This window comes from Jaculus jaculus, chromosome 3 (genome assembly GCF_020740685.1).
Source record: "Jaculus jaculus isolate mJacJac1 chromosome 3, mJacJac1.mat.Y.cur, whole genome shotgun sequence".
In the NCBI taxonomy this organism is placed as follows: Eukaryota; Metazoa; Chordata; class Mammalia; order Rodentia; family Dipodidae; genus Jaculus; species Jaculus jaculus.
In genome coordinates this window covers 111,213,621-111,227,516 of record NC_059104.1, presented here as the reverse complement: position 1 = coordinate 111,227,516, position 13,896 = coordinate 111,213,621, and positions in this window count along the sequence as shown.

Sequence of the window (13,896 nt, the reverse complement as noted above, 5' to 3'; positions counted from 1 at the left end):
TATGTGCGTGTATGTGTATATATATGTATATATATGCATATATTACATATATATGAATGATGCCACAATATGTTCTCTTAGCAAATTTGAAATAAAAGTGCAATGTTATTAGCTATAGTTACCTGCTATGAGTTATATACCCAGAATTTATTCATCTTATAAAAGAATGTTTCTAAACTTTAGCCAACATTTCATCATTTCTGCTTCTCATCCTTCAGTTATTGTTCTGCTTTTGTATTTCTGAACTGAAGTGTTTTTGATTTCCATATATAAAGATTTCATATTTGTTTTTCTATAACTGGCTTATTTTATCTAGCATAATATCTTTCAGATTCATTTTTGTAGTAAAACTAAACAGATTGAAAACAGGCAAAGCACCTTATGCCAAAAGGCATATAAATAATTAATAGATATCCAAAAATTGTCCTAATTTGGTAATCATTAGGGAAATACAAATCAGAATCACAATGAGGAATTACTTCTTGTTAGAAAGGTTATTAAAAAAATGGCAAGCAATGATGAAAATGTAGAGAAAAGAGAACCCTCCTCTATGTTTGGCAGAAGCACTAATTGGTGTATCAATTATGGAAACAAATAGAGGTTCTACAGTTCACAGTTAAGCAACTTATCTTCTTAGTATATACCCAAAGGAAATACAATAATTCTCTCAAGGAGGTATCTGCATCCCATTCACTGCATCAAAGATATATTAAAAAAAAAAAACAAAAAAACCTTGGTGTTCATCTATGGATGACTATATAAAGAAATTCTGGTATATGTGCCTAAAATGAAATACCCTTCAGTCACTAAAATGGAAAGAAATTCTGTAATTTTCAAGTCACATGGACCTAGCATTCCCAACATCCTGAGGTCTCCATTGCACCTTGGTCTTCACCTTTACACTTTTACACCATAGCTTTCCAATCTTCCTTGAAGGGCCTCTGATCCTGCCTCACATTTCCTGGCCTCTGAATCTCTGTGGAACAGTGACAGAAGACTCCATGAACCCCTCAAGCTCGAATTTTTCGAAAAACAATTAGCACATTGATGATATTGGCAATGTCTACTACCAGCTTGAGGTGGAGTATGGTCCTCTTGGACCACATGTGCATTGGCTTCTGTGTGCACTGACTGACTCTGGGGAACACTGACTATAGTACTTTTCTCATTGATGTGACAAAATCAGTAACAACACCAACTTAAGGGAAGAAGGATTTATTTATAGTTTGAGGAAGTATAGACTGTTATGGTGGGAAAACCAAGGGGTGGGAACAGGAACATAGTGTAGCTTGTCCTATTGTATCCATAGTCAGGAAGTAGAGAGCAATGAATCCTGGTGTTCAGCTCACTTTCTACTTTGCATTCCATCTTGGAACCTAACACATGGAATGATGCTGCTCTCAATTAGGGTAAGCTGTCCCACCTCAGTTTACCTAATACAGACACTGTCTCATTGACATGCCCAGAGATTTGTCTCCTAGGAGAATCTAAATCTTGTCAAGTTGACAACATTATCCATCACCCTTATCATTGCAAATATTCTTCTATTCTGATCATATATAATTTGCAAATATTTTCTTCCACTCTGTGGGTGTGGTGATTGAATCAGAGGTCCCCCACACATTAACATATTTTGAATGTTTGATTCCCCAGCTGTTAGTACCATGGGAGGTGGAGGATTTTGGAAAAATATGTGTTGCTGGGGCATGAAACTTGAGGGTTATTAGCCCCCAGTTTGCCAGTGACAGCCCAACTTACTCTCTTACTGCTGTTTTCCACCACGGTAGCAGTTTGTGATGCTTATCCTCTGTCAGTGCCATGCTTTCCCCCTTCCATCATGAAGCTTCCCCTTGAGATTATTAGCCAAAGTAAGTGCCTTTTTCCCTTATCCTGATTATGCTTGCGTGTTTGGTCCCAGCAACAAGAGTAACTATGACATTGTCTTTGCCAGATACCAGCCTAGATGTTCCTCAGCTGATGAATGGACAATGAAGATATTGTACATTTATATAACAGAGTTCTAGTCAGTGGTAAAGAAAAATCAAATTATGAAATAGCCAGGGAAATAGGTGGATCTGGAAAGGATTATACTAAGTGAGGTATCCCAGGCCCAAAAAGTCAGACACTGTATGTTCATTCTTGTATGTGGATCCTAGCTACAAATATTTAGACCTGTATGTGTGTTGGCATAAAAAAATTGGTACCAGAGGACAGTAAACTTAAAAGGGGTTATATAGGGGATGGAGGAGAGGGAAGGACTTAAGGGGATGGTGTGTAGTTTGAATAGATGGTCCCCAATATATTCAGTTCTTTATTGTTCGTAGTTTGCATTCTGTAGCCACCTGGATAGAGCCAATGTCACTGGGTGGACCTTTAGGTGTGGTGGTGAGTTTCAGATTTCAATCTAAAGATATGCAAAGTGTGCCTAGCTGGAGTTCCTGAAGTGTGCTGTGTGGCTTTTGGCTTTTGGGCTTGTACTTCTCTCTCTCTGCTTGGGCCTGTGAAGGCAGGCCAGCTTCTTCTGCCATTATGGAACTTTCCCTGGATCTGTAAGCTTCAATAAATCCCTTCCTCCATAACTGTGTCTGGTCTGGAAGTTCATCTCAGTGAACCTAAAGCTCTCTGCTACAGATGGTATTGTATATATGTAAGTAGATGTGCATATTTATGGGATAAAGGAAGGGTCTGGGGAGGGTTAATCAAAATTTATGATTTTATGAATAAGCCATATGGAAACCTACCTTTTTGGACAATAGAACACCCAGAAGCCATAGATTGTTACTAGAAAAATTTCAGTCCAAGTGATGGGTTACCTTCCAGTGAGTTGTTGGCCAGGGAGGTCCCTGATACCCTCAAAACATTATAGGCCATTGCCACGGCTCTTAGTTTCCTCCGGGAATAGATAGTAAGACCCTATTGCTACAAAGTCCACATTCCTGAGCCACTGAGCAATTAAGCTAGAGCTGAGTTGAAATGTTCCTCTCTGTAGACTAGCTGATAGAAAGCTGGAAAAAATTATACTGCATGCAGTCACATGGGAGAGAAGTCATCAGTGGAGGTAAACAACAGTGGATTTGGAAAACCTTAAGTTTGGCCAGCCAGGCCAAATGAACTAACAGGTGCAATAGCAGCATGTCTATTATGGGGGAAGCCAACTTCTCAGTAATTGGACTAGAGGCCTGCTCTAAGGGAGGAAATACATACCTGGTACTGAAAACCTACACTAAGGGAGGCCATGAGCCCTAGGAGTGTAATGCCTGCTAGTTTCTGTATAAATGCTTATATTATGCTCACCAAACTGCCCAGTAAGCACTTTTATTAACATTCATGCCCATATTTTAATGCTATTTTCACTTTTGGTTAGAGAAGCTTCTCTTTTCAGCTGGCTGTGACCTCTGGGATGACTCAAAAGGCACCATTGTGCTGAGAAAAAAGTGACAGTGGAGTGTTCAGCACTGAAACATCTCTTTCACACCTTTCATGGCTCAGAGTCCATTGCAGAAGAGGTGGTGGAAAGAATGTAAGAGTCAGGCTGAGAAATGGTTTAGTGGTTCAGGCATTTGACTGCTAAGCCTAAGGACCCCATTTTAATTCCCCAGGATTCATGTAAGCCAGATGAACAAAGGGAAACTTGCATCTGGAGTTCTTCTGCAGTGGCTAGAGTCCCTGGCTTGCCCATCTTCTCTTTCTCTATATATCTTCCTCTTTTCACCCCTCTCTCAAGCAAATAAATAAATAATAAAATATATGCTACGTCCACAGGCGACCTCGCCTGTGTAGCAAGCAGAAATGCTTCTGCACTGGAAGAGAGCTGAGGACAGAGGGCCAGCACTCCTCGGAGGGATGCCCCCGGTGACCCCTTGGCAGTCAGTTACTGTAAAGGTTCCTGCTGCCCATGAAGTCACGACGACCTAATTGCTGGCGCCAATGCTGTTTCTTTCCTGCTTTCTTCTAGCTGTTTGTCTAAGAACAGCTAATTCAACACTTATTAGTAATCATGCACGCAATCAGAGTACAAGAAACAATCTAAGCATTGAATGTGCCCCTCCTATGATTAGGGCAATGGAGAGAATGTATAACTCTACTAGGAATAAAAAATTAACTCTAGAACAGTTTTTAGATGGTGTAAAGTAAAAACAGCTTATGATGTTTGAGAACGATACTGAGCCTGAGAATATGAAAGTAGAAATGTTGATCGGTAGTGTTCATAAGAAACATGACAGTTCTGCAGAAAAGGAGTTACAAAACTTAGGCATTCCCACCAGGAAACTTCCTGGGGGATATGTTCAGTACTTGATCAAGGGCAGATGGTGGACTCCTAGAGCTGGAATCTACTTAGTTCCATTCCCCTATGAGGGAGGATATGATGAATTCGGTAATAGATGGGTGAATTATGAAGAAAAAAGGAGGCTATGGCATTCTCTTCCATTTATGGGAACGCTTAACAAGGAAGCGTAAGCCTTGGTGTTTATACAGTCCTTGGGGTATAAGAAATAAGTAACCTGTTATTCACCTTACACCTAGTTTCTGTTTGTATAATGTTGTGGTCAATGATACAAGGCATCCTTCTTAAAAAATGGGTACAGTTCCTGCCTGATCAACATTACATGTATGCTTACAATAGAACAATACTTAAGATTGTTTAGATTAATGATTTCTGAAATCACTTGTTGGCTTGCTAAGTTTCCCTGTGTAATCTGTATAAAATCTTCATGAAACCTTCAGTAAATTGCAGCAGCATATTCTACCTAGAGTGTGTCTGTCTGTCATTTCCTCGCCGAATCCCGAGTTCTCCTTGAGCCTTCGCCCTTGTTCTCCCTCGGTCCTGATCTCCCCGAGAGTCAGTCCGCGGCAAATATATTCTTTAAAAAAGCAAGGAAGGGTAGGACTGCTTACCATGCAGTCTTCCAGATACAAAATGACCTGGATATCCATGATTTCACAGTGCCTGGCACTACCTACACAAGACCCTAATAATAGGAGGAAAAGATTATGACATCAAAATAAAAGACTAATTGAGGTGGGGAGAAGATGTGGAAAGAGGATTTGTGAAGGGGGAAGTGGGAGAGGTTTGTTATCTATGAATATGGAGGATGTCAATAAAAAGTTAAAATTAAATACTGTGGTAAATGGAAGAGTTACACATTTATATATGTTTTCCTTTACATTTCTAATAATCAGCATTGATCTAAAATATCTGAGTATAGCTTATTAAAGTCTTAGAATGGAATATATAATTTCTAACTAAAATATGTCTATGCTTCACTAAAGGAAAAAAAATCAGTATTCACTCTTGTCTCAAATGCAAAAAGTTTAGTTAAGAATAAAATAACCTAGCAATTATGGTAGGATAATAATTTGCAAATATCTCTCTCCTACCCTCTGTGTGTGTGTATATGTATGTATGTATATATGGTATGTTTATGGACAGGCACACTCATGTCACATTTCATGTGAAGGTCAGAGGACAGCCTTGGGATGTCATTCATTGCCTTACACCTTGTTTAAAACAAGATCTCTCTTGTTTTGCCACTGCAAACACCAGGCTAGTTAGCATGAAAGCTTCAGGATTCTCCTAACTCTATATCCCATTGCCATAGGCACATTGGGATTACAGACACATCTGCTACTTCCATCTGGCTCTTTTACGTGGGATCTGGGGATCCATGTTACCATGATGTGGCTTGCACAGCAAGTGACCTTAACTAGTGAGCCATCCCTCTAGTCCCAAATTTTATTCAGTTACAGTGTACAGTCAAATCAGGAGAGGCCAAAAGGCTACAATGAGCATAAGTGCTGGTTAGAGCACTATTACTGTGTATAAGAGGTGATTTGGTCAAATGTTGATTTCTAATTCAGCATTGACTGTAAGGAGATAAGCCAGGGTTGGTTAGGAAAATCATTGGAATCAGGTTTGCATTGCTGGTAGAAATCACCAAACCAAATAGAGGTTTATTTTGGGTTATAGGCATGAGCAGAGGGTGGACATCAACCCCTGGCCAACATAAGGTGGACAACAGCAACAGGACAGTGTGCCAGACACTGGCATGGGGAAACTGGCTATAACACCCATAAGGCAACCCCAACAATAATACACTGCCTCCAGGAGGTGTTTATTACCAAATCTGCATCACCTGGGAACCTAGCATTCAGAACACCTAGGTTAATGGGAGACACTTAAATCATACGACCACAAAAATCATTAACAATTATTTAAAAAATTATTTTATTTATGTATTTGAGAGAAACAGAGAGAGAGAGAGAGAGAGAGAGAGAGAGAGAGAGAGAGAATGGGTGTGTCAGGGCCTCTAGCCACTGCAAATGAACTCCAGACACGTGCACCCCCCTGTGCATCTGGCTAATGTGGGTCCTGGGGAATCGAGCCTCAAACCAGGGTCCTTAGGCTTCACAGGCAATCGCTTAACCACTAAGCCATCTCTCCAGCCCTAACAATCATTTAAAATAAATCATTTTGTCTTGATTCCAGTGCATCTTTTCCTGGAATTGGTCATGGAAAAAAAGCAGATCAATTACAAGCTGTTGCAGTCAGCTTCACATGGCTGGACAATCAAAAGCAGCATAGGGAGGAAAGGGGTCTGTTGCAGGCTTAGAAATTTCAGGGGAATACCATTAATGGTGGAATAAGCTGGTTACTTTGATAGATTCAAGCAGAGAGACACTACCAACAGCCAACAAACACCAACACCAGCAAGCTTAAGCTCCTGAGTTCCAACTGCTCTGAACACACCTAGGATGGCTGGACTCAGATTCACCGCCAAACACACCTTAGGGCTGGACACAAGGATCTGCCCCAGTGACACACCCCTTCTGGCAGGAATCTGCCTGCCAGGGACTGAAGGTCACAGCTAATTCTAATAAAACACCCTAGTCTATGGGGCCATGCTTCCAAACAATTGCATTCAAACTACCACACAAGTTTATGTTTACAGTTCTGTTTACAATTAGAAGAATGGTTCCTGGTGACTTTCTGTTTGCATACAATGACTGTCTCTCCTGTTTGACAAAGAGATCTATTGTGGAACAATTTCTTTAGCTCCCATGTGAGTGTTACACAATATGTTTTTTTAAAAATATTTTTATTTATTTATTTGTGAGCAGGTGGGAGGGTAGAGCCTTTGCCACTACAAACAAACTTAAGAAACATGTGCCACTTTATATATCTTGCTTTACATGGGTATCAGGGTATTGAACCCAGGCCATCAGGCTTTGCAAGCGAAAATCTTTAACTCCTGAGCCATCTCCTCAGCATTAGAATAAGTTTTAATGAAAAAAAATATAGCCTATATCCTCAACGACTTCATTTTAATTACATTCTCAGTATTTAGTGAAAATTGTGCCAACTGTCTTTGTATAACATAAGCAAGGCAAATGAACAAATTTCATTTTAGTAGTAAAAATTAGATGTTGCTTTCTCAGTGTAAGAAATTATTGTTAAAATGGGACAAGGTAGCATCTGTAATTCTAGCATTCAGGAGGTTGAGGCAAGAGGATTATTAGAAATTTGAGGCCAGGCTTTGCTATATAGTGAGTACCAGGCCAGCCAGCCAGGGCCATTGGAAAGAGATAGTAAGACACTATTGCTGAAGTCATCACAAGCTGCAAATGCAGGACATTGAGAAATCAAGATGGAACTGAGATGGAAACCATCTCCCTGCTGTCTAGATGTGATGCCATAGTGCTGAAAGTACTATGGGAGCAAGTGGAGAAAACAGCCTTAAAAAGCAGTAGTTTCTACAAGCTATAAAATCTATGAATCAGAAAAAATGTATGCACAGATGCAACAGTAGAACTTAAGATATGGGGGTAATTAACAGCTCTGTAATTGAATATGAAGCCTGCTCAGAATGAATATAAATGCTGCTCTCACTGCTAGCCAGAGAAGCCTTGCTACAGAGATGGTGGTAGACAATGAAGAGACTGAAAACTCATCAAAGCAAAGAGGCCACTGAGACCTCAACAATATGCCCTCCAAGGCTCAGGGAACATTGTGGAAGAGGGAGAAGAATGCGAGTAAAAGCCACAGGGTGGGAAAAGTACTTCAGGGCACTGTCCTCCCATCGAGAATTGACTGGTACTTTCATGACCCTACAGTGATTACCAGCACTCTCACAAGAACTGCTCTGTTCTGAGCTCATCAACATTTTGCCATGGAGGATGATGGAGGACAAAAGGAATGAGACAACAAAACAGAAGGAGGACTACCTAGAAAGTTGATTGCCCAGCGAAATGGGGGCAGAAGAAAGAGGAGAGAAAAAGATAATGGGACAGAAATACAATCTGCAGTGTATTCATATATTAAAGTCTTAATAAAATTTAAAATCTGGGTTGGAGTGATGGCTTCACAGTTAAGGTACTTGCCTGCAAATCCTAAGTACCCAGGTTTGATTACTCAGAACCCATGTAGTAAGCCAGATGCACATCTGAAGTTCATTTGCAGTGGCTGGAGGCACTGGTGCACCCATTCTCTCCTTCTCTCTCTGTTTCTATCTCTCTCCTTCAAATAAATACATGAATAAAATATTTTACTTAAGAGGTCCAGTCTCACCAATCATCAAATTAAAATAAAAAAATTAGAATGAGTACTGCCTCACCTTTCTCAGAGTGGGTATAATAAAAAAAATTAAATATACAAAATATGAAAAAAAAGAATTGCTGTTAATTTCTGTATCTTCTTGATTGTATTTATTATATGTATTCTTGATTTTTATAGCATTTCAGATATTTTTAAATTATAATGCTCTTGATTTACTGGTAGTTCTCGTTCTTTAATCCATCTTAATGCATTTGTGTGATTGTTCATGTGTGTACAGGTGCACTTAGATGTACACATGTCTTTGTGTACACGAGGAAACCACAGGACAGCCTCAAGTGTCACTTGAAAAACCACTAAGACAAGGTCTTTCATTAGCTAGAGCTCCCCAATTATGTTAGACTTGTTGACCAGCATATCCCAGGGAGCCCCTGGTCTCCACTTCCTCAGCATTAGTATTTCTGGTGCACACCACTAAGCTGGAATTTTTACATGGGTAATTGGCATCAAACTTGTGTTCCCATGCTTGGAAGGCAAATACTTTACCAACTGAGCTATCTTTCTATTACTCTTCAAGTTATTTAACAAATAATTACTACATATTATGCATAAAACACTTATCTCAGAACTCCATATATATATGGAGAGAGAGAGAGAGAGAGAGAGAGAGAGAGAGAGAGAGAGAGGGAGGGAGGGATTTTGATTTTGTGAGGTAGGATCTCACTGTAGTCCAGGCTGACCTGGAATTCACTATGTACTCTCAGGGTGGCCTCGAACTCATGGCGATCCTCCTACCTCTGTCTCCTGAGTACTGGGATTAAAGGCATGTGCCACCATGCCCTGCTAGAACTTCATATATATTAATCTTTTATATACTACCATGATATTTTGTTATAGCAACCCTGAATGAGATCTCTCATAGTATCCTGCAAGGCTTTTAGACAGGGAAAACAAAGGCAGAGATATAAAAGATAGAGCTAATTGAAGCGCAGATCACCTATACACTGAAACTTCACATGTACCATCCCTCCAAAAGGACATGATCAATGCCTGAAAAGAGATTGCTTTAATGGTGGCCTATAGATTAGATGGCAGAACTACCTATAAGCACCATATCTGTACTGACTATTGGGAGAGTTCTTGATGTTTACCTGATCTAAGAGGCTGTGATAACAATACAAATGTGAGCAGCAGCTTGAGCCAGCCTGGAAAGCTTTCTTTTGTTCATTAAGCTAATTTACATTTTTGAGAGCCATGACTGCTGACAAGGTTCTTTGACTGGTTCAACTACTGAAGCAAATAGAAGAAATGGTTTTCCAAGGACAAACAACAAAGGGAAAGAGAAAGAATAGAGAGAAAAACATTTGACATCACCCAGAAATAAAGAGAAGAAACCTCAATTTTTAACTATCTCCTCAAACACTCAAACACTGTCTCTTGACTACTTGACATATTACACTGTTTGTTTTAGACTGTTTTGTTCCTTGCAAGCTCACATTTTGAGGTGGTGCCTGTGGGAGGTAAGTGGTCATAAGGGTGTGATCAACCTGATTGGGATTAGTGCCCTTAGAAAAGAACACCCAGGGATGAAGAAATGATTTAGTGATTCAGGCACTTGCTTGCAAAGCCAAATGGCCCAGGTTTGATTCTCCAGGATCCTTGTATGCCAAACACAGGGTGGTACATGTGTCTGGTATTCATTTGTGGCAGCTGGAGGTCCTGGTGCACCTATTCTCTCAAATAAATAAAAACAAAATAATAAATAAAAGAAAACCCAGAGTGCTCTTTTGCCCTTTCAGCCACTTGAGAACATAATTAGAGACAGCCATTTATACAACTCCCAAAGAAAGGCACTGACAGCAGCTTGAATGTGGACTTCTCACCTCCAGGATATTGGTAAGTAAGTCCTGGTCATGTAGGTCACCCGGTCTATGCTGATTTTATTCTAGCAGATTAAATGGACTAACCCATACATATTCAAGTCCAAGATTTTTTTAAGTCAAGACTTAAATTATAGTTAATAAAACTTGAATATGGGGATCCTGGTGATTAATCAGTTTTCAAAATTTCTAGGTTGGGAAGATTGCTCAGTGGTCAAAGGTATTTGCTTTCTCAATTCTCCACATCTTTGTAAATCTAGAAACAAAAAGTAGTGTAAGCATCTGGTGTTAATTTGCAGTAGCAAAAGGCCCTGGCTTACCCATACACATGCATATAAAAAAAAAAAAAAAAATAAATAAATAAATAAACAAATTGTTAAGAAAAAATTTAAATTATGGCCTTGGGAGATAAAAAAGTACCAGTACTAGCCTGATAACCTCTAAAACCCACATAAGGCCAGACACACACATTTTAGGCATCTGTAATCCCAACACGTCCATGTGAACAGGAAAGTTCCAAAGTCTGCAGACCAGTTAGTCTGACATTTTCAGTCACAAATAGGAAAAGAAGCCCTGTCTCACAAAAGGTGCAAGGTGAGGACTGATGCTCGTATAGGTGGCTTTCACTGTTGATTTGAAGCTTGTGATTTTACCATAGAGCGCTCAGAGGCAACTTGAATTTCATCATCTTCTCAGTGTTACTCCCTGGATGAAAGACATGATGGGATGGGATGCATACTCCTTGCAATTTGATCTTCTGCAGTGCCTGTGGGACCCTTAATATCTCTGGGTACCAACTGGACAGGAGTTTGTAATGACAGGATAGCTAAAATAATAAGAATGCACATGTAACCCCAATTGCTCAGAAACTGAAATCACTAATCAACTACTGGGATCTCATGAAATTACAAAGCTTTTGTACAGTAAGGGACATTGTGACTAGAACAAAGAGACAACCTACAGAATGGGAGAAAATCTTTGCCAGTAACACATCTGACAGAGGATTAATATCTAGAATACACTAAGAACTCAAAAAAAAAAAAAACAAAAAAAAACAGAACAATAAGAAATCAAACAACCCAATCAAAAAATGGGCTAAGGAACTAAATAGAGAGTTCTCGCCAGAAGAAATACAGATGGCATATAAACATCTAAAAAAGTGTTCTACATCCTTAGCCATCAGAGAAATGCAAATTAAAACTACCTTGAGATTCCATCTCTCTCCCATCAGAATGGCTACCATCAAGAAATCAAATGACAATAAATGTTGGCAAGGATATGGTAAAAGGGGAACCCTTCTGCACTGTTGGTGGGAATGTAATCTGGTACAGCCATTATGGAAATCAGTGTGGAGGTTCTTGACACAGGTAAAAATAGATTTGTCGTGTGATCCAGCTATAGCACTCCTAGGCATATATCCTAATGACTCCTCTCATTACCTTGGAGATACTTGCACAACCATGTTTATTGCTGCTCTATTCACAATAGCTAGGAAATGGAACCAGCCTTGATGTCCATCTATAGATGAATGGATAATAAAAATGTGGTATATCTACACAATGCAGTTCTTCAGCAGTAAAGAAAAATGAACTTATGAAATTTGCAGGGAAATGGATGGATCCGGAAAGGAGCTGCACTGTATGCAGTCTTATGGGAGACAGAAGTCATCAGTGGTGAAAACAGTGGACACTGGAAACCTCAAGTTTGGCCAGACAGGCCAAATGACTGAATAAGTGCAAGAGTGGCATGTCTGCTCTGGGGAAACCAACTGCTCTATAATTGGACTGAACACCCACTCTACAGGAGGGATTATGTGCCTGGAACTGAAAACCTAATCAAAAGCCTATGGCAGGGGAGGTCATGAGCCTTAGGGGTATAAATCCTGCTCTAGTCTGGATAAATGCATATATTACTCTCACCAAATTGCCCTGAAAGCACTACACTTAATGTTCATACTCATATATTAATGCTACTCTCACTTCTAGTTAGAGAAGCTTCTCTTTTCAGATGGCAATGACCCAAAAGGTAACATAGTGCTGAAAAGAAGGGCCAGAGGAGTGCCCAGCACTGAAACATCTCACACCCTCCAAGGCTCAGGGTCCATTGCTGAAGAGGTGGCAGAAAGAATGTAAGAGCCAAAGGAATGGTACAACTGCCCGGACAGAACTGGTCTGGACATCCAAGACCTCACAGTGCCTAGCAATACCCACACAAGACCCTCATAATAGGAGAAAAAAGATGACATCAAATTAAGAGACTAACTGCTAGAGGGAGGGGATATGACAGAGAGAGTTATGAAGGAGGAAGTGGGGGAGGGGAGGGCAGGGGAAGGAAATACCATGTTTTGTCTGTAAGTATAAAAGCTGTCAATAAAAAATGTATATATTAAAAAATGAGAGAGTGCAAAGCTCCAAAACAGTGCACATACAAAATATTTAGAGGAGTAAAACACATCTCTCGTGAGCTTGCTAATTTTTTTTTTTTTTAATTTCCTTCCATTGTGCAACCTCAGAGGGTCCTATGGAGGTAGCCAGTAACCGCATTTATATATTCAGAGCGCTTATAAAAATCCTCTTTTGGGAGGCTGGAGAAATGGCTTAGCAGTTAAGTGCTTGCCTATGAAGCCTAAAGACCCGGGTTCAAGGCTCCATTCCTCAGGATCCAAGTTAGCCAGATGCACAAGGGGGCGCATGCTTCTGGAGTTCGTTCACAGTGGCTGGAGGCCCTGGCGTGCCCATTCTTTCTCTATCTGCCTCTCTCACTCTCTGTCTGTTGCTCTCAAATATAAATTTTTTAAAAATCTTTAAAAAAATTTTTTTTAATCCTCTTTTTGGGCTGGAGAGATGGCTTAGCGGTTAAGGTGCATGCCTGCGAAGCCCAAGGACCCTGGTTGGATTCTCCAGGTCCCACATAAGCCAGATGCACATGGTGGTGCTCGCATCTGGAGTTCGTTTGCAGTGGCTGAAGGCCCTGGCACGCCTCTTCTCCCTCTCTCTGTCTCTAATAAATAAACAAATAAAAACAAAATCTTTTTTAAAAAAAATCCTCTTTTTCATTTTTGCCCCTGAGTATCTTGCTTAGTAAGCGCATGTAATCTTCCCTTTTACTTTGGGTTTGACCCGTGGTTATCCGGAGTCCTAGAGTGGGTTCCTTGAGTTCTTACCAGAACCACACACCTCTCCAGTTCCTTGGAAGTTTCACTGTGCTTTGGTTGGAGTCCCTTTTAGCGCCACCTGCTGACACCAACTGAATTACCAGCGCCTCGGAACTGAGGCTGATACTGGCGCCAAACCAGGGGACCCCAGAGGATTCCTGCAGGGAAATCAGAGCCTTGCAGGATTTTATTAGGACAGCTCAGTGTACTGGGTTTATGCAAAGTTTATGCAGATAAAGGCTTATGCAAAACAGAGTACGAAGCAACTTCCTTATCTCAGAAGGAGAAAGCTTGTCTAAGGAGGCTATAGA